The following is a 22,406-nucleotide window of genomic DNA, read 5'->3' on the forward strand; positions in this document are numbered from 1 at the left end:
TCTTCACGCACGCTCTGACCTCTCTCCGTTTCATTTCGAAATGCTGAGCGAGAATATAGATACGTCGAGAGGATACGTCGTCGTTGTTGAGTAAGAAGTCGGCTCGCAGCTGTTACTTTTACGCGAGTTTATCGCGGCAGTCGCTAGGAGAGGGCCGATAAGACTGGCGGAATGACACCGAGCGGAACATCGCACGACTTTGTCGTCCCGCGTCGTTATCTTTGCGTTAACGACGTGTACGAGTGTATGGTCTAGTTACGTCGTGGGCGGTAGAACTGGCTGATAAATTCTCGTCCGTTGTGTTACCTCGACGTATCTAGAGTCTGCGTGCCGTGCAACAGTACGCGACAATATGGATGCGTAATTGGCGTGGTTGTCGCGTTCTTGGTTGTCGTGTTTGAAAATTCGTCAACGTTATCGAGATTTCGCTATTCCATTCCGACAAGCGATCTACTAGTATTCGATCCGAGCGTTACAGCTTACGGCTGGCAACTATAAAACGCGTCTACCGTTCGACCGTTTCGAGTATCGATCAGATCGAAGTAACGAGCGATATTCGAAGGAGCGAAATATTCTAAGCGTAGACTGCCGGATGATTTTCGCCTTGACATTTGCAAGAAGTTGGAACAGTCAGAGGCGGAGCCGTGATGCCGCGCGACGGAAGCTTTCGATCCGATGAATTCAGCCGAAACTGTATCAAGCCGATAGAGGGAAAGACCTGGCCGAGATAGGGCGTGTGGAATGGTCTGTGAACAAACTCGGCAACTCGGGAGAGAGAGAGAGAGAGAGAGAGAGAGAAAGAGAGATCGGTGTTTGACCGATTAAACGAAAATCCGTGTAAAGGACGTGCGAAAGGAGCTTACAGAGCGTTTTCGTTTGTATCGGTAATGCGACGATATCCAGTCGACGATCCGCGAAAATCCCTGCCAGATTTGGAACGTAAATTTCCTTGGGACGGTAGTACGAACCACCGCGATCGACCCGTAGAATCGGAGGATTCGAGTCGTCGCGTTGTCGATATCTGATCGCGGTGGATATCGCGGAAGCGGATGCAGAAGCGACACGACACGATCGAGCGGTCGATTTCATTAAGTTGGTCGGCCACGATCGCGGCACCACGCCACAGACGGTGTCGCTCCGTTCGTCACTCGTTAGAGTTTCAACTTTTTCAATCGCGTTAAAACGTTTGCTCGTGGCCCGAGCACGAGGCGGGCAACTTTGTTCCTCGCGAGCGTCCGTTCCACGAGAGAAAAAAGGAAGAAAGCTTCCGTGTTGACTCGTCCCGGTTGTTTTAACGACGTGGAATATCGCCGGCCGACGACGTCGTTACGAAGAACAACGACGAGCTTTCGAGGTTATCGAGAGAACCGAAAAACGAGGTACGCGCATTAAGCCGACTCACGCTTTCTTCCGACCCCTCTCCGCCTTCGTTCTTTCCTTTGTTCGTCGTTTTCGTCGTTTTCGTCGTTTTCGTTCTTTTTGCGCGACATCCGCCGCGCAAAATGTCGGACAACCCGATATTATTTGCACAAGGAGCTAATTACGTTCGAGCTGTATCGCCCTAATAACGCGACGAATAACGACACTTAACAGGGACGCTTTTAATCACGAAGGAGTTACGGGGTTAAGCTGTTTGATAACGAGTGCTTTAACTGCCGCGTCTTCTTCGTTAACGGTTAGCTGAAGCAGGTAGAGGCTGAAACTAGCGTAAAACTGTTATTACCACTTATCACCTCGATAATTACTATCTGCACGGAGAAGCAGCTAATTTATCTGTGTACAGAATCTTTAATGTAATTAACTCGGTGCCCTGTACCGATACGTTTCCTCTGCCGCTCTTCCTTCCCTTTTCCTGTCCATCGGAATTCTTCGACGCGAATAATTCGCGAGAGGCTGCTGCCAGACGAAATCGTAAACCGGTTACTCCTTCCTCGAAATTTATACAAACCGTTTGTTTGGATATCAGCGCGTTCCCGGAAAACGGCGAGCTCGCTGCAAAATCAACCTTGCCTTTATTTCCTTGGTAAATGAATTGTAACGCACGTTCTGATCTTTCCCGAAGAAAGTTTCGTTTTAAACACCGATCGCGCACTTCGGTCGCACAACCGAGGGCAGAAAGATACACGAAACTCGTATAAAAGAGTGTTTGCACGATATACGGGCCACGTCTATCAAACACTTTGGAATCGAAGATTCTGCCGGGTTTCGAGAATCGCTAAACTCCGTGTCACCGTGGATCGAGCGTTCCGAGAATGGAACGTTCGAGAATTCAGCATCTCCGGGCTCAAACATTTCCGAACCGAGCGTCAGCGAATAAAACATTTCGGAATCGAACGTTTCCCAAATCGAATGTTCCCGAGTCAACGTTTCCGAATCGAACGCTGCCGCAAGCGACGGTGAATAGAAAAATGGGTTGGTAAACATACTGAAAAACGAAGGAGGAAAAAAATGTCTATTTATTTTGCTCGACAAAAAGGTCCTCCTCCGGCAATTGTCGATTCCGACGGCGGAAAGCTCGCTGAAACGCGGATCGAACCGTGTCGATTTCCACGAGATGCGAATCCCTTTTCTATCTTCGTTCTTATCCTCTCTCCTTCTTTCTTTCTCCCTTTTTCCCAGCTAGCGATACGTTAATCGCGTTTAAGGGAGAACCGGCGTTTCGTGTGCGTGACCCCGGGGCTCCGGTTACGCGAAAGCAAGTAGGTTACACGGTTGCTTTCCACGGAAATGGTGTTTCGCGTTTGTCGCAGACCGGCGTGGCGCGGCTTCGCTCTGGCCGTATAGAGCTATCGATTTGTCTGCAGCCGGAGAAAAACGAACGAGGACCGGCCCCTGTCAGATATCCCCGGAGATTGATTCGAAATTGCGCGTTCCTGTCGTCCGCGCGGCCCGTTGTACAACCGATTAGTCCCATGGCTAATATGATGGATTCACGGCTGTCTAGTTAGCCTTAATTACTTTTTACTTTTTTTTGCCACCGAACCAACTCGTCCGCCTGGAAAATTCGATTCCACGCATTATCGATGACAACGTCGATAGGTATATTTTCAACGCGCGCTGTCACAGTTTCACGCGTTCGCTCCTTTTCCCCGTCGCCGGCGTCCTTTTCTTCCCTCTGATCCAACCGTTCCAAACGGAATATCGATCCTTCCGTTTTGAAAAAAACACGCACTGCTCTTCCTTTCTTCTCTTCTCTTCTCTTCTCTTCTCTTCTCTTCTCTTCTCTTCTCTTCTCTTCTCTTCTCTCTCGTTTCATTTTCCACTAGTCAACGAATACGAGTAACCGTGTATCTCGAAGCGAAATTCGTCGAAACTATCGATCCCAGTCGAATCGTTCGATCCTTTGTCGCGAAACTCGCCGTTCTGCCATTAAAAACCAGCCAATTTAATCGTATATCGCCGTTCGTTGATCACATTTGTTCGCGTTTATTTTTGTCTTCGTCTTCTTACGTTTTCGAAACCAACCATCTCCGACAGTCGGATGCGCACCGTTCGTTTAACCGATTGAATTTATTAACATTTACTCCCCACGATAGGATTATTTTACGGTTCAGCGTAATAACGCAATATTCAATGCGTAATATATGGCGATATTTAATAGGTCACCGTGATAATAATTCTTTGCTTCGATAATTATCATATTAATTAGTTTCATCAGCCAGCGAGTGTATTCCGAATCGAGCGACACAGCTCGATATTATGTATATCCGAATTACTAACCAGAAAATCTGTCCTCCTGTAATCGACGAACAGCTGTTTGTCCATTCGTTCGGGCAGCAAGCGCGAAGCAAACGAAGACGGAGAAAGCGCATCGGTCGTCTCGCAAGATGATGGTTTTACTTTACCGATGGGTTGACGAAGCGTGTTCGAAGCAAGGGAAAGGCGGAGACTGGATCACGAAGAGCAGGAGGGGGAGAACGTAGGAGGGAAGGAAGGAAGGAAGGAAGGAAGGAAGGAAGGAAGGAAGAGTCGGGAGGAACGAAGGTTCGCGTGGCCTCCTCCTTATTACCCTATCGGTTAATCCTCTTATCGAGCAACGGGCGGCTGCTTTCGCTCGCTTCGGCCGACTTTAAACTAATCTAAAATGCAGAGAACAGTAAGGCGCGTCGGGGTAAGGTGTAGTAGAACGGGGGTGCGGCCGTTGATAGAGGTCAGCGCACCGCACCACCACAGTAATTGCCCCTATAACGAACCTTTTCATCCGGATGAATGGACGCGTGTATATTTCAGCTCCCACGACCTTTTCCTCTCTTTCCATCGTGTTTTTTCATTCGCGTGCGCTGCAAACACGACGACGAACCTCGTGTATCTGGTCTCGCTGGCCTCCGCCTTCGGCCCCGCCATCGAGTTTCCAAAGCACAGCACAGCGACTCGCCGTTTCTCGAGATCCTCCTCGATCCGACGTTTCTAGATCCGGATCGACCAACATCGGCAGTCGTTCCAGCGGATGGCGTTTTTTTTCCGCCCGGAGAAATCCCTTTTCCTTCTCGACATCCAGGAGAGAAAAATTTCGAGATTAGCCCCGGGATAAGACGTTTAAGAATGTCTTTGATTATTACGGCCGCCTCCTTCTCTCTCTCTTTCTCCATTGCCGCCCCCGTGCAATCTTCGAAACCACTTTGAAGAAAGATCCCCTCGTCGCGTTTGAACAAACGACTGCCATTTTTTCCCTTCTTCCTCTCGCGGAATAATAATTATTCCTCGTGGTCCGTCACCGGCCGAGCAGGCCGATTCCAGGATCGTTCGAAGAGTAAAAAAGCAAAGTAATAGACGCCGTCGCTGCTCTTTACAACCCTCTCCTCCCCACCCCTCTCTACGGTCGACGTTTGTTCGAGGAGCGGGCTCTCGCGATCGATCGGTCCAACCGAGAAAATAACCGGCAAACTGCCTTCGACTCTGGCCTACCTTCCGCCTTTCCGTTATCCCGCTATCGCTAGGAGCGATCGGCCCTCGACAAATTTGCGAGCCGTCGGTCGCAAAACGAAGAATCTCCTTTCGTTACGCGTTAAACGTGTTTTCTTCCAACGATTTTGTTTCACCTGCCCGAAACGCGTACTCGAATCGTTCCACGCAAAGTCCAACTTCTCGGATGAAAGTAAACGGGACTTCTCGTCTTTCATCTCTGGTCAAATTCCGAGACGACCGTGTCTCCAAGCACGGTACGGTCGACCGGAACTTTGTTCGATGAATTTTCTCCGGATCGACCGTTTCCTTTGCAGTTGGCAAACCTGTCCGCAAGACGTACGAGCTGCATATCGACGAGCATAGTCGACTAACGATATCTTCGGTCAACCCACGCTATCCTTAAGACTCGAGACATTCTCTCGAGCATCTTTTCCGACCATCTTACATTACTGTATCCTGTTCTTTGTCCTTTTGTACTTTCTTCTCTTGTCTCGTTACTCCATCTACATATGTATTTTCTTTTTCTCTTCTCTTACGTACGTGTACTTACCGTCCTATTTTCCGTCTTCCAAGCTAATCTTTCTTTCGATCCATTCTTTCGATAGGGTTTATCCCGTAAAAGTAAATAAATAAATAAATAAATATTTGTTACCGGCCCTAATATCGCTATTGTATCGTGCACGCGATTATACAATTTCGCGAGTATCCGTCGAACGGAAGATCCGTTTTCACTTGGAAAGTGGAGACGGTAGCGCGAAAAGTGCACGACAAAACACGGAATCTTTGACGAATTACGCATTCATGAAGGCCGCGCAAGTCGGCCAACTAGTTTGCAAGAATCTCGAATGATTCTAATGCATTTTCCTCTTCGGTATCTCGTCTTACTTCTTGCCCTCTTACTTCCTGCTCGCAACAACGATCTTTCGACTTTAATCTGGTCCGATTTACGCGCTCCTCGCGTTTCGCAACTTTCCCGACAATAACGCCCGTGGTATATTTATCTTGGCTTCGAGGACATTCAGCAGTGCCCCGAACGTTTCGACGATTTCTCGCGCGCGCAAGACCGGTGGCTCGGCGAACACGGAGATATACCGCCCAACGAACTTTCAGCCTAGAAACGACTCTTTTTCTTTCTTTTTTGTTTTTTCTTTTCGTTTGTTTGCCGCTTAATAAAATATACGGACGCACGGTGCACCGGTAAAAGGGGCAACGTACGAAGCCCGGCACACGATGATGCTTGAAAAAGCTGAATGCGAATTGCCGAGAACCTGCGTAACTTTCCGTCCGCCGCCCCCTTCTGCCGGCCGACTGACTGACGGAGAGAGCGCGTAGAGCGGAACGCGCTTCTAATTTCCGCCGACTCGTTCTTGCCTGCCCGTATCGTTATACGACCCGATCCCCCTACACCATGGAAATTGAAGCGATAAAACGGTCTGGTCCGCGTTTCCGCAGCGCCGCGCCGTACCGCGGCAATATCGTTGCGAATTCGTGAGCCATCGTCTCGGCGTTTCGACCAAATTAATAAGCAGCGTTCAGCTTCGAGATCGTTATTCGAGCCACAAAGTAGCGCCAAACTATCCCTCTCTTCTGGTCGTTCTCTCGCGCGACAGCAAAGCGAGTGGAAAAGCTGTCGAGTTTCTCGGTGAACGCTGGAGACTCGGGGAAGTAGGAGAATATATACCGGTTCTTCGCGATCATTTTTCTCACCTGTAAACCGAAGCTGGGAAAAGTTGGAGCAGCGCTGTCCTCCTCGATAAGCTTTAAAGCCGAAATCCTTTGACGCGGCGTAACGCGTCGCGTTGTCGCGTGTCGTCTCCGACAGAAAGACAGACGATGAAAGACAGAGGCAAAATGTACGGCAGTTTACGGCAAAAATTAAAGTACGTATCGCGCTAATAAAATTCCGGTGACAACTCGGTTCCGCTGCGAGATATAATTTACCGGTTTAGACGTACCGTTTACATAAAACAGACACCTTTCCCACCCCCAAGAGATAAATAATTAACAGTTTTACGCTTTCGAGGGACCGAGACTCGCCGCCAGGAATACGTAACTCGAGAAACTTGCTCGCGACACCCTTAACGACCACCCTCTTGTAATGTTATTTCTCGCTAATAGGTGTAATTAACGACCGACCCAATTTCTTTTCGCCAAGAAATCTCGTAAAAGTCGATCAACCGTACAACTTTCTGCTCCTTTCCCCAGGGCTTATCAGTCTGTATTTACGAGCTTTACTTACGCCGGCTGATAGATATCGCGTTATTAATAACCGCGTTCGCGAATTCCTCGCTCTTTATAAGAGTAAGAATATCTCGATACTCCGCAAATTATCTCCGCTTCCGATGCAGAAGAAAAAGGGACGAGCGGAACAAAAGTCGCTTTTTCACAGTCTAAATTATTACGCTTTAATCCGTGAAAGTTTTCGTCTCGAGATAATTCTCGACTACACGAACGCCGCTGCAACCCGAAATTCGCTTAATTTATTCCCCACACGATAGTTCTCGCGCGGCAAGTTTTCCATGCACGAAGGAAACTTTGCCGCCGGCATAAACTCGCGATTGTACGTTGCCTGCGAGTTAGACAAATCGACGATACTACGCAAAATGAGCCGTGTCGCCGAACAAGAGACATCTAGCTACAATGCCCACCTAATTGTGCACGACCGAGTGAATTAATAACGAGAGCTACCGCAGTAGTATACCCAGATCGTGTACCGCGCTAGCGATAGTAGCCGCGATTCACGCGTTCGTTCGAAAGCGCGATTGCTCGCAATCTGCGCGAAAAACGAAACTGTGCCTGCCTACTGCGGATTAATCGGATTTCAGGGTTGCTGCGGTGTTTGTTGTTCGAACGTCGGTCGTGTAAACGATCGTAGACGTAAACGACCGTCGCGTAAAGCCGTTTCGAAAGCCTGTGCGATATCGATTTCCAACTTATTTGTTAAATATTTATCATCTTGCTAACGAACGCTCCAACGTTATATACGCTTTCAATGGAAGCACTGGAAGCACTCAACGTGCAAGAGAAAGTAAGCAACGTATTTGCTCGTTAGAGCTGTATGCCTTAAACGTCCGATGGAGCTGAGTTACGAGGATAAGGAGCAGCGTAGTGGTTCCGAGGTCCGACCTATCGCTGCAAGTTCTACGTATCTTCTATATTTCGTCATGATTCGATCGAGACGTTGGATGTCGAAGAATCGAAGGATATAAAACGTAACAGGTATCCGGAGAAATTAAGGAGAAAAGGAAGAAAAAAGAAGCAAGTTGTTCGCAGCTTTCGCCCTGTTTTCGCTTGAAAGATTAATAGACGCGCGATCATGGAAGTGACAAGCGTGCGGAACAGTTCCGCCCGTCGGACAGGGATAGAGATGGCACGACGAGACTGCACCTTGGCTCGCGTATCCGAGTGCAACGTTGTCGCGAATTACGATGTAACCGCGATAACAGCGCGGTATACGGTACCACCTCTGGGGGATTAATAATGCAAGCAGCCGTATTTAGAACCGCGTTGGGACCGGTCTTCTTACACGGTCTACGGACGACTTGGCGTTTCCTACGTCTACGGGTGTGTGTTTACGGCAGACTCGAAAATACTTTAGCACGCACCTAGCACGTAAGTGCAACCGCGCGCTAAGCCGAGTACGTGCACCAGCAACTGTGGAACCGGCGGAAAGTTTCACAATTGCAAGAAGATGCACACCGTGGTCGTATCAACGACTCGATCATAGGCGCGCGCGCTAACGTGGACGACGTTGAAACAATTTGCAACGACCGCCGTACCGTGCCGGAAACTCGCTCCAACGTTTCGAATTTCGAATATCCGCTCCTCCCCTTCTTCGAATACGGACGCGATGACGCGAGAATTCGCGAGAAAACGCGGCCTTTCACTCGCAGCGGTTAAAATCGCAACGGCATCAACAACGATCGAAACGGATTCTAGTTGCCAGGTTAGGTCTAGTTACGTCACCGGGAGACGTAAACGATCGCGCCTGCTCCTCTAAGCAATGGTTGGAACGAAGCAGAGGTCGCGTAACCGATCAATTACTACATCGTCCAGTGGAGATCCTATCGTTGCGACAGTGGTCCCCTAATTTCACATTTTAACCGCGCGAAATCCCGAATCGAACCGTAATCGAACCACAAATCCATTAGAAAGCTCGATGGTACTCATATTACGTGAATAGATTGGACATATTATACGAAGGCGTATTATTGTTTACGACCAAATGTGTTTCGATATTACGTTTTCGAATATGCAAACGAATATCATCTGGCCGATCCGTTTTTAATAACTCGGCCACATCGATAACCCGATAAAAATATTCCCACGACTCGGAGATGCGATAGCAGCCGAGTAACAAAGCCTCCTGTCGTCTCTAGAACAACCGTACGATCTACTTGACCGAAAACGAAACGACTGCCGGCCTCCTGTCGCGAACGGAAATCTTTTACGAGCACAGACATCGGTGGGAATAAATGCCGCAAGGGCGAACGAGAGAATCTAGACGGTAGGGATCGAATCGGTAGATCGTCACGGGGAAACGTCGATCCTCGGAAAAAAGAGGACACGCCGTAGCACAAAGAAGTTAACCAAATCAGCTTGGCAGGTTAACAACCAGGAACGTATCGAACTCGACGAATCGAAAGAATAGAACAAAACGGGACGAAAAGAGGAGAAACACGCTTCTGAGTGGTGCGATTGGAGGCATGAAACGGTACGGAAAATAAAAGTTGAGGGACCGCAGCCGCACGGGGAAGAATAGTCTGCCGGGTTGTCTAAAACGAAAACCGACTAAAACGAAAACGATCGATGGAAAAACTAACTCGATATACGGTGGCGATTCGCGATACAGAGAAAAATAGAGAGGTACGAGCGTCGGACAGAGGCGCGGAAGCTCGCGGTGAGAGGTTGAGCGCGGAAGAACGAAATTGCTCTCGAAATAAAATGTTAGAACCGGTCCTGGTCGGGAATAATCGGTTACATAAAAATCAAATAGTACCGAGCGAGATATAACGATCGACGGGGGAGGAAGGGGAAACGCGTCTAACGTTTCGCTGAATTTGTGGCCGAGACACGTGCTCTTGTGGATATCGAGTCGGCCGAAACGGTGGATATCGAGACAGTAAACGGCTCGACAATGGCTTCTTCTTGTCTCGGACGAGGTATAGAGCCAGATAATGTAACGCGGGACGATCGGTGTGAAAAAAATTCCAACTATTTTTCCTATACCATCTTTCCTCCGTTATTTTAACTATGGTTCTACAACGATACTCTACCGCGACTATCTTATTATCTACTACGTTACGTTACCTATGTTAAGGGGCTTGGGAATATTCGCATCGGACGTTGCCGTTTCTTGCGCGCGAGCTGCAAGAATCTTCGCGGTTTCGACGAAAGAACGCTTCGAAAGTTTCGTTCCGTTTGTGCCCGTAAAGTATTAGCGGGGAAATTGATAAAAAGGCGAGAGGAAATCGATAAAAACGAGCCATGAAGATAGGGTAGATTGTGAAAGGAGAGTGCAGGCGATAAAGCGCGTAATTCGATCTGGCTAAAAGACAGCGAGTGCGCGGATGCGATGTCGTAGAACCGGTTGAAGAGCCGCGCCAAGAGACGAGCCACCCTTCTCTCGTCTGTCTATTTGCCAGGGTGTTTTACAACCCTGGACAGATGTCGTTACTCGTGCGAGCTGCCGCGACGTCTAAGAGAGAAAAGGACACCGTATTCTAGTAACGCGGCCAGATTTTCTCGTCTCGTATTTTTCTCCCGTATTATCTCGCCGCTGTTTTCAACGATTCGATTCTGCTATCGAGTAACGAGAAAATTTCGTACTTACGCGGCCGATGTAGATCCTGTCGATCGATCGAAGCCAGTGCTCGTTACTGCGCGACGTCTTCGTTTCCAGGAATCTAGAGAATATTCGCTGGCGACATCGTAACAGTCGCAGTTTACAAGGCTGCTCCTCGTCCGTTTTCCGTCAACACAGTTGGATTTCGATAGTCTCGAGTGTCTTAACGGAGATGTTATTCAAAGTTTCTGGTCGGACAGCTTTACCAGAGATCCCACGGGAGCAAATCTTGCGACTACGTGTTCTCCATGTCAGATTTCGTTGGTCGGTGCGCGAGACCGTTTACCAACCGCGATCGTTCGCGATTCAAGGAATCGTTGGTCGCGGGATTAGCACCTCTGTGAAATCGTCGGACTACTATCAGCCTAACGATACAGGGACATTGGGATTCGACGAGCGGAGAAAATCTGCCGACCTAACGATGCAACCGCGCGGCATCTTATACGGCGAATATAATTTTCCGCTGCGGAAATTTTGCCCGCAACCAGCCTCGCACCGTGAACACCGCGATACGCCGCGTGTATAACGGCCACTACGCTCCGTACGACGTGGCGGCCAAAATTTCTCCCGACTTAGTAGTCAGCTTTTCTTACATACGCCACGTGAATTATTCGCGGAGCACGAAACAATTGTTACCGCGAACGTTTGTCACGCACGCGGGGATCCGTGTCCCCGGAGAGTTAGGTGGCGCACGACGCTCTATAAAAATGTAGCTAACGGAGCAGGTTTCGCATATAACGCAGCTACCAACGTACCATCCACGATTAATGTTTCTCGCGCGATCCAACTATCTAATTTCGGCAATTAAATTATTTAGGTCGACCGAATTCTTCTTCGCCCCATCTTCCTCGGGACAAAATGGCCGTCACACGCCGCGACTTAAACGACCGTCACTTGCCGAGAGCGAGACGGATTCCTGATATTATTTATATATAATAACGGACAAAGATAGTCGCGCGTCGTGAAAAAAGATAGTCGTAGAAAAAGTAGATGTAAATGGTGGCGGGACGAGCGGAAGAAACCGAGGGGAGCCGGAAAGTTATGATTTGTCTGTTCCACGGAAAACATAGCTCATACGCGGCCGACGTGTCGCACCGTTGGACAGGTGTCGTTATTCATAACGGCGGAACTTTCGAGGAGGAAGGTGTTTGCGTTCGAGCGGAAAAGATAGATAGCGGGCGACGGGAAAGGCCGTGACAAAGAAGGGAATTCCCATTTGCCTCGCTCGGGGATTCCCGCTAGTCCGCTAGTTTTGTGCATAATATATTTGCCAAGACGAACACGCTCGGTCTACTCCGTCGCTGCCTGCCTGCCTACCAAAAGTCTCGTAACAGATCCCAATGCGACTCTAGTTTCCGTGAATGAACGTGGCTCGCGCTCTATGTATACGAATCGATGTCGAAGGATCCAAGGATCGACGTAACGAATTCATCGACCTAACAAATTCATCGACCTAACAAATTCATCGACGTAACACGCGCCGTGAATCTATAGATCTACGAAGCCGATCGCCTTGGTGCGATCACGCCGCGGCTTTAAAGCAACCGAAATCACTCGGACAAGTCTCGGCAAACATTGATCTTGGCGCAAGTTTGCTCGGTCGGGAGAAACGGAGGAGACCGGGGCAACGCCCCGTTTAAAAATCCTCGCTTCCTCCTTTAGCTCGAACGATTCGCTAACGTTTTAGGACGAGGCGCATTGAAATCCAAGACGAAGCTTAATCGACGATTACAGTCTTTGTTCGCGAGAACCGGTCGAAAGACGCGTGTACTTTGCATTGAAGCAGGCGTTTGCGGATCTTTGTCGCGGACTTCGGCTTATGTTAATTCGATAGGAGGGAAGTTTGGCATCGGTGTGCGAGTTTCGGCAGGCAGCAGTTTCGTATTAAAACTTGGACGAAACAGGCCGGTCGGTCCGGAATGTCTTTGAACGAGCGTTACTGGGTCGCACAGGCGCGGCAGAGAGAGAGTTTCGCGCGAGGCGTTCCACACTTTGTGGTGGCACGTTTAAAAACCGATGGTCCCGATTTTTGCCCCGCACACCCCGTGTCGCCGTCTGTTATCGAAGCTGGCTAGTCCGGCACAAAGAAGCGATATTGGAATTTTTATGTAACGCGGAACAGAGATATCGGGCTTCGTGACGGAACAAACAGAAGCTTTCTCCCGCTGCATGCGAACCAAGATTCCCGATTCGATGAAATTTCCTTTTACCCGTCCCCGTCGGCTTTCATAAACAACGGGGCAAATACGAGTCGGATTCGCCGAACGACTACGCGTCTTAAAGCACCGTATTACTTTCCATCCTACGCAAACATGTCTCCTGCAACAAACGCCTACTGTTCTCCCGTAAATATAGATCGAGCATAAGTCGTGCATTTGCATTGGGCGAGGGGGAAGGGGCGGATATTTCCTACGCTTACTTCTCCGACTGGTCGAATACACGTAGGGACGCGAACGTTCGATCTCCGACACCTTTACGATTTCCGTTGGACCCCCGTCTTCGTTCGTCCGATAGATATCCGCGAAATCTTCTTATAGATATAAAAAAATATTTTTAAAATCAACAACGAACGAAAGCGAACGTCCCGTCTCGACCTACGACGCAGTTTTTCGGATCTGGTGCTCCGCGACTGGCGTCGCGTATAGTTCGCGTTCGTAGAATTATCCGTTAACGTTTAACTTTAACCAATAGGGGAAACGAACGTTCGAAAGAAAAATATGGGCCGTGAAAGGCCGAACAATTTGTGCGTTTTCGCGCTTCGTTTAACGCGAGGCAGAGTTGGCTTTCGTATACGATAATCGAAGGGTGCCGGCGCTCGTGGAAACTGGCGGATATTGCAAAGCCCGTCACGTACACGAGGATTAAGAAGCGTTTGCCGGAAGAATTTGCCTGGGAAAATTCGAGAAGAACGTCGAACCGGAACGTTCGTTTCGCAATCTCAACTATCCTTCCTGTATAATGTTTGAAAAATACAGGGACGAATAGCGTCGGCGAAAGTGCATGAATAATTCAGTCGAATACTGGAAAAATAAGTAACAGTGTACCACTAGGGGAGATGGTGCGCCGGTTGTCGGAATATCGGAGGAAAAAATATGTTGCTGCTGCGAGCTAGTCGCTTCGATGGACGAACAACGCGTTATTTAACAATAGTTTTTGTACTCCGCGTGTGTCTCGTGGCTAATTCGGAACTGCGATTCGGAGTGCTCCGGTATCGAACAATTAGCCGCATATTAATGAAATAACGTAGCAGTTGAATAAAGAACGCGGACAGCCGAGAAGAAATCGCGAGCGGTCGATCGATTTCTCTCTGCTCACCGCAGCGTTTCCGCGTTTTTTTCTTCGGTTGTTCCTCTCGGAGTTACCGCTGTCTAGCGGCCGTTGTTTCTTTTCTTCGATCGACGGACAGACGCTGTCGCGGTTAGAAAAAACGCGAGCCTCGTTTACTTCGCTCGTTCGTTCGTTTCTCCCTTTGGATGGCTGGCTCGCGCGTACACCGCACGAAACGAAGAGACCGAGGAATCCTAGACGAGCCGTTAATGCCGTTATCGACGAACCTGCCGGCAATTCGTCTTTGTTCGTTGCGTCGACGCGGCCACGTTTCCGCTCCGTTTTCCCTTGGCTGCAGTCACGCCGCGCCATCCTCTCCACCGTCCGCGTAATCTTTCTGCGTGCGCTCTAAGCACGCTGTCGACAGACCTACCGACCTCCACGCCGTTCGACGATTCGCTTATTTATTACCCGATCCCAGGCCAGCTTCCGCTGCTTCTCATTGAAACAGCAGTAAATTTCGCAACGATAGAATTTACCGTCGAGTTCTTTTCGGTTCCATCGAAATATACGGAGCTACCACGCTTTCGAAACCGACGAAGAAACTCGCGGGAGGAGCTCTCGTCGGTCTTTCGCTTCCCTGGAAAATTTACGGAACGCGTATAAATTTTCCAGCTAATTTCTCTTAAAACGTACAAAACGATTACGTTCGGAGGAAAGAAAGTGGAACTCTGGCTTGTTTCTTACCAAGCGTAGCAGACTTTATCGAACGAACACGTAGTTTAGAACGCGAAGCACGTGGAAGGCCGTCCGCGGTTCCGCTATCCAACGACTTGACATCCTTCTGGTAATAAATGCCTCCGCCTTTCTATGCATTCTCTTCTCCTTGGCAACCAAATTACGTCGCATCTGGCAAATTTGTCGTAATCACGTTAAATCGCGTTTACTTTGTTCAACCGTCGATCCAGCTAACGAGACGACTCCGCGTTTATTTCGCTCCGAATGCGGATTATCTCGATCGACTGGAACAATTAATCAGCCGAATTATCGTTTAATTTGATTCAACGCGAATTGGATATTGCATCCCGGGACAGCGACACAGGTCAGAGCACCTCGTGTAAATATTCGATTCGCGACGCATCGAGTTTTGCGCGAGCGCGTGTTCCATCTGCCGGAAAGATGAAATGCCACGTCTCAAAAGCTTCGCGATATGCCGCTCATTGTGTACGCAGATAGTTGCAAATCGATTCCGACCGATCGAAGGTGAGCACCCGCTAAATATCGATATTGGTTTCCGTTATCGAGCTAGAATCTCTGTGCAGTGTTAGGGCAGGAAATAGTACGCAATTCGCGTAATTAGGCGAATAACGCGTGCTGCTTCCTTGCCGATACCTGCTTCCTTGTCAGATAGAAAGGGAAGTTTACGCGTTTAAATCATAAAGTTTCTCGTAGACGCGCGTCTACGTGTACATAAAGATCGTATCTATTACTTGGTTCGTACAACGTGTATCTAAGCGTTTCGAATTGGCGAGCTCCTTAATTAGAACACGCGGGACTGTCGAGACCGCGCCGAGTTTCGCAATAGTACTCGTGCAAATGGGAAAACATTTACGTACATCGCGAATTATGTTAAGCTGCACGGAAACGAAGTCATAAAGGTTAACAGCGCGAAGCTAATCCTCGGTTAAATCATGCCCACCCATATTCCAAGTCCGTAAACTCGACTTTATGGGGCTGTACAGACAGTCGCTGGACAATCCGAATCGATCGTAAGTTTCTGACCAGCGAATTTGTCTACCACGATATCGCGAGTGTTCGTTAACGACGTCGAGGCGCGTTCGCACGCACTTGGCGGAGATCGTGGCGCCAGCCTCTCGTCGAAATTTTCTCGATCGCCTTTCATCGTCGACAGGGGACAAACACGTCGACGGTCGGCACGAGGCGAACTCGAGCGAAACTTTGGAGATTGCACGACGGAAGTTCGGCCCGACGAAAGGACGTCGCGCGTTCCGAAGAAATTGAATTAAATTGCTGATTCCTTGATTTTGTCGCGCGACCTCGCCCCTTCGAATCTAATTAATGGGGGTCGGCCAAGCCGATGGGTTTAACGAACGCTCGATATTTGTCGTCGTTCCAACCTTCTCGTTTTCTCCTTTTTCTCTCGCTCTTGCTCCACGAATAATCGATTTCGTCGAAGACTGGCCAGATCCATGGCAGAGTAGTTAACGTCGAGCAAGAAGAGACAAGGATAATAAGCACAGGATATAATAGGCGAGAAGCGGTATTTCTTCTTAATTTTTTTTTTCTTTCTTAACCAAGAGATCTACTCGCGGCGAATTTATAAATCGAGCAACGCGACGAACGTTATCGCGGCCCGTTAAGAACGTAGGTTGACGATCGATTCGAGTCGGTGGTCGAGCAAGTCGATGGCATCTCGGAGAAGCGGCGAGAATCGTCGAGTGGAAAGAAGACGCGACGCAGCAAAGTGTCAGGGATCGCAGATCCGTAGAGAGCAGAACGAGACGGAGACCTGCGGGCGTCGAGCGTCGTCTCACGATCTCGTCGTGCTTAGTTAAAATGTAGAAAACGTGGCTCGTTTGCTCCTCTTAGCAACGACAATCCCACTTGTTTCATACGCAAACCGATCCATGTCCGAACTTGGCCCGATCGAGCAACCCACTGATTCCGCCTCTTTCCTCTTCTTTTGCTCTCGTTCCGTCTCCCTTTCCTACTTCCCTTATTCAATTCGTCTCCCTTTCCTACTTCCCTTATAATTAATTATTATTAATTATTATTGCCCGCTTCGACCGTCGAACACGTATTCGCTTCTGTTGCTGCTTCTTTCCAAGCTATAGTTTCGATAATACGTTTTCGATTCGTTAGTTGGCCGATTCGTAATCCATCGTAGTTCGATTAAAATATTAGAAACGCTGGTTCGATCGCTAAGAAGCTTCGAAGGGGGTTGTTGGCTTTGCTCGTAAACCCATCCTGTCGTCGTATCGCCGCCATCGATATTTTCCAAAAAATCGTACTCGACGTTCAAATTCACACGGCCGTGGACGTGCATCGATTATCGTCTTACGACGGGTCGATAACAAATGAAACTGATTTCGTGGAACGAAATCCACGACGAGATTCGTGCATACGTTGCTCGGGTTCGATGTTCGAAATACGAAAAACGGAGAACACGCGAAGCGCAAATACCGTCCGATTTTTATACATTCTCGTTGCTCTCTCGACTAGCTCTCGATTCCGAATCCCTATTTTTTATGCGTCCTCGACGAGAACGCACATTTATCATAACCATCTGCGTTTGTCGATTTGTCACGTACAGATTACTTTGATTTTTCAACAATGCCCAGCCGATACTTTTCTGTTTTTCATAATGCTTTTTCAATTTCTCGATATGCAGAATTTTGTACGGTCAGCGACTGAAATCGCCACGTTCGAATCCCCTTCGACCTGTACACGCGTATTCCCCGTCGTGGACCCAAACGTTTCTCGCAAACATTTTATTTCTCGTTCAAAACGTTTCTATCGCATTTTCCCGCCCCTAATTAAGGCTTCGGATTCACAATAGAAACAAAGTGTTACACGTTTCTTCCGGAACTATTAATCTCGGCACGCGAAGCGCCACTAAATACTGCCACTTGCGCGAGAGCTTAATCAAGAATACCTTTCTCCGGCGATTTCTCGGAAAAATTCGCGGAACAGAGGAGAAAGGAGAGGAGAAAAAAAGCTCGGAGGTATTCTCCGCGGATTTAATTGGCGCGAAGATGCACGGTTGAAGCGCACGCCACCTTTCACGATGCACGATTCTCCAACGTTTTCAAAAGAAACTGCTGCACGCGTCGAATTCTTGCCAGTCTCTCGCGTGCACGAGCGACACCGATCGATCGATCACGCTTCTCACCCCGATAAATAGCAACGAGAGATATTTTTACGCGCCGACGATCGCCGAATCTCTTAAGCCACGATCGCGTTTAAGCAACTTCATCGAGCGAATATCGTGCGAAATTCTTGTGCAAACAGCCGGGATAGACGACGAAACAACCGTGTCGTGCGATATATCATCTCGTAGCGTGAATTACGCAACTTACTTTTACGATCGACAACGCCTCGGCCATTTCATCTCGATCGTAGCAGCAGCTTGATCTCGAAACGCCGTTTCTCGAACGCCGAAAACGACGATTTTCGCGGATGATTGCATAAAGTTAATTAATTTTGCTGTTATTTCTAAGCCCCATCATCTGTATTTCGCTGGAATCTTTTTTCGCAAGTGTCTGTACCTGGCAACTCTACCTGTCGTCGTAAATGCGTGTATTCTAACGAGCTCGCCCCGTATATAAGTAAACCATATAAATAAATAAATAACATTGCTCGAACGAAATATTACGCAGCCGAATAATACGTCCGAAAGATGACGAGCGGTTTCATTCGTTGATAGGTTTTAACGCTTCCGATCGAATATAGGATCTATCGCAATTCGAATAAAGGTTGAATCCACACCTATGGTAATGTGATTCACCTGAAAATATTGGCTCTCCAATCGGCCGCCGAAGGAAAAAAAACGCCTTCCCTCGTGTAACAACCTCGAACAACTTGCTGACGCTGCGCTGCTCGTCTGTGCAAGACCGACGAAATTTTCTGCAAACAATCTGGTTATTAGATTTACGATCGCCGACGAAATTCCTCGGTTTCGAAAGAATCCAATTTCACGCTGGGATTTCTTGATAAGCCTATCGATCGTCTGTAATTGCGGCTACCAAGTATACATACCGTGAAAATTAAGCTTAATTAGCTCGTAAACGACTGGTTGAATTCGGCCTTCTAGAATTCACAAGCTAATAACGCAAAATGGTTCGTAACAATAAATAACAGCGTACGGCTGTTCGATCGGATAGTAAAAGGACGTACGAATTCGGAATTCTGCAAATCTGATTTCAAACAGCAGGAGAATAAAGAGAAAGAAAGAAAGAAAAAAATGAGAGAAAAGAAGGCTCTGGCGTTCGAGTCAAACAAAGCGTTCGTTCGAGAGAAGTTTGACTCAAAGTTACTCTGTCGTTCCATTTCGACCAAGAGAAAAAGTTAATTGTTCGGACCACTGAACCAGAATGGGAGACCAGGGGTTCGCGTAGCAACCGATCGAACTACGGCATATCTTTTCCCTCTAAATCTAATCTCCAAAGATCAACAACCCCCAAACTACGCGAACATTCGCCAACAAATCGTAAGATTCTGTCTGGAACGACGGGGCGTTGCCCGCTTCGGTTACTACGGAAGAAGGTGAAAGCCGAAAGCTCGACCACCGTGTTCTTTCGAGCAGTCGCCGAAAAGCCTCCAGTTGCTATAAAAAAAAAAAAAAAAAAAGAAAAGAAGAAAAAAGAAAAAAGAGAAACAACAAGAAATAAGGAAGAGGAAAAAGAGAAAAGAAATAAGAAATAACAGCCTCCCGCCGGAGAGAGTGGGAGCGCGCAGCGAGAAAATATATAAATACGGCAAGATCTAGCGAAGAAGGGGAAGAAGGAACGCATCGTGGAGAGCCGCGCTCGAGTCGCACTAGAAGCGTTCATTTTTGATGCCCATTATTTCCGTAATTAGTCTCGAGCGCGCGAGACTCTCCTTAAAGCCGTCGACGAAACGAGATCCAGATGCAGCCGGATGGAAAACTTGAAGCGAGGCTCGGTAGGTATGCTGGCGTACGCGAACCTGCAGCAGGGATAGAGGGTTGTATGCGAGAACGAGCGGCTGAAACCGGGGGAGGGTCGGCACACGTCGGCCAGGAAAATCTCTCGCAATCATGTATTTAAATGGAACGTAGCGGCCACTGGTTACCGCGTGCTTGGTTAAATAATCATATAAAACTTGTGCCGCAGCTACGTTTTCGTGATTCGGCTTTGTGCCAGTTTCCAGCCGTTGCCTTTAACCCGGACGCAGCTAGGTATACTCTCTCTCTCTCTCTCTCTCTCTCTCTCTCATGTACATTCTTTTTCGGTCGGAGCGATACCCCAGTCGATGATACCAGCAACACTTTTAGTAACGCAAAACGGACGCTTATAACGTATCGAACGATGTTTAAGAATCAGAGTTCGTATTCAGCCTCGGATTACTTCGTCATTTATTTATTATTAATGTTAAATAAATTTATCATAAATGTTATCGACGATATTGGCACGATCGAGTGGAGACACCGTGAACGTATTGGGTGGAATATTTGCACGTTCATTTGGGAAACGATAGATGTACTCTCTTGCTACTACGTCTTTCGATTTTCTCTTTGAATTCAGCAATATCGAGAGTTCTGGGAAAATTAGGAAATTATTTAGCCTTTTCATCTTCTACTTGGCGTTATTAGCGATAGCTGATACTCGGCACAGCTGCGGATGACTTACTCTCGGGAGAGCCATTTTTTCCCTTTATCGAAGCGGCAACCTCGTCCAAGAAATCAATCTCCGGAGAAGTCGCTGAAAATTTCATTCTCTCGTAACGTTTCACGCTTGAGCTCGCTATACAAATTTCATGGATCTGTCAGCGCGACTGCCTGCAGTTGCAGGTCCGATATCGAGGCCATCGTGTTACCCTATTACTTGAAAGCATTTAGCTTCGTTAAATCAATGTTTTAACATCGCGTTCGATTAAAAATGCAATCGAATCAACGACGAAAAAGAAACGAGAGAAACGAGAGAAACGAGAAAAACGAGAAAAACATGGAGAAGCGTTTTGGTCGGAGAACGGGAAAAACAATATTATACGTTAGCGGAGAAGAGATTCGATGCGGCTTCCATGTCAGTTTAGAATGAAATCCAGCCACGGCTGAAACATTCATGGATATAGCGATCTCGCGGAGAACGGGCATTCTGCTCGGTCGGCGAACAGCGTATTTTCGTCGGCTCCATCCTGGCTCAGTCCCTTGATCCCCGTGGCTTTTTCAAAGCAGATTTTTCTCCGCTCGTCGGTGAAATGAAAATTTCGTTCGATCCGGCCGATGCAATTCCCTCGGCCGAAATTACTCGATTATCCGAGCCGCTTATTAGCCCGAGAGAAAGTAACGCTCCTTCGCTCTGCTCTCGTCGCGCCGCACTATTCCCACGTTTGCCGCTCCGAACGATGTCCCGGCGCCCGCGCCCGCGCCACCGACAAAACCCTTTCGACGTCGACGCTTAATTGAAAAAGTTGCCGGCCGACCCAACGAATCGACGCTCGCGATTAATCGGCCGAGATCCCTGTTCGTTTCCACCGGCCGACTATTTATTCGTCGGCTGCTACGCGACCTGACTTAATCCTCGCCACGGCACGAGCTTCAAATCCTAAGTAGACCCGTAACGCCTTCCCCTTTGCCCTCCCTCTGTCAAAAGACTATCTGATTTTTAGCTGCTGTGAAACTCGCTCGGAGACGTTGTTTCGCGTTTGTCGTACAACTCTGATTATAAAATACATTTTTCGAGTAATTTCGACGGGTTGCGTGACCGTGAACATTCGAGAGTCCGCGTTTAAATCTTCGGTCAGTTCGTATTCGAAACGAGTGAATTCGCAGAGATGCTCTTTGCGAAAGTTTAAGCATCTGGATGCAACCGTTAATTAAAAAACGGAGAGACGTTGTTAACTCGCATCGCTTTACGTGCACAGTGGTTATGAAAGAATTTGTTCAGCGGACTACAACGAGTTAATTGCTACGGAGAAATGCTTATTGCATGAGAGGCGCAAAGAATAGAGCCCTGATAAATTTTATGCTCGTTGCTTACGGATCCGTACGCGTGTTCCGCGTGTTCGCCACAGTCTAACGTTTTGCATACGCTGCCTCGCTACCGCAATCCAGTTGTTCGTTAGACAACGTAATGTACATTCTTTTCTCTTTCGCCGCTTTAGAAGAAATATGAAACGTCTGTGCAAGAAAAATACGAGCGCCACGACTACGTAACCTGCGTTGTAAACTTTGATTTTCCTTCCCTTTCTCAGTTAAAGAGGCACACAAGAAAGATGAGATTGAATTCCGTGTCTATACGGTCTGTAAACGCACATCACAAACTTGGAAACGCTTAATTCCAGATATTATTTTCGATGAGTTCGTGAGTGGCCCCGACCATTTCCAATCTCTTTAACGTATGACTTTTCCGGGAACAGCATTCTGAAAGGCGACTTGTGCCGCTTACCATCGACAGAAATCATACCGCAATTTCCAACGATTCCGACGTTATAGCACGAACGACGTGCTCGAGGATTTCGCTTTCGTTTCAAAAGTCATCCAGCCGGATGGATCTTGAGCATCGTACGAAACTTGAGACACGTTTCGTTGGCCATGCGTAAAAAGCAAGGGGTCGCGAGACGCGTCGCCGTGAATCATGTAAATCATAAAGCAACGGGTTAGCGCAACGTTTCTACGTACTCGCGC

General features: G+C 48.1%; 1 protein-coding gene across 2 annotated transcripts in view; it reads left to right on the forward strand.

The window, feature by feature from the left end:
* LOC117159416 (uncharacterized) overlaps window positions 1-22,406 on the forward strand; it is a 150,279-nt gene that overhangs the window by 89,753 nt on the left and 38,120 nt on the right. The gene's annotated exons all lie outside the window — the stretch shown is intronic.

Source organism: Bombus vancouverensis, chromosome 1, assembly GCF_051014615.1.
Source record: "Bombus vancouverensis nearcticus chromosome 1, iyBomVanc1_principal, whole genome shotgun sequence".
NCBI classification, from domain to species: domain Eukaryota; kingdom Metazoa; phylum Arthropoda; class Insecta; order Hymenoptera; family Apidae; genus Bombus; species Bombus vancouverensis.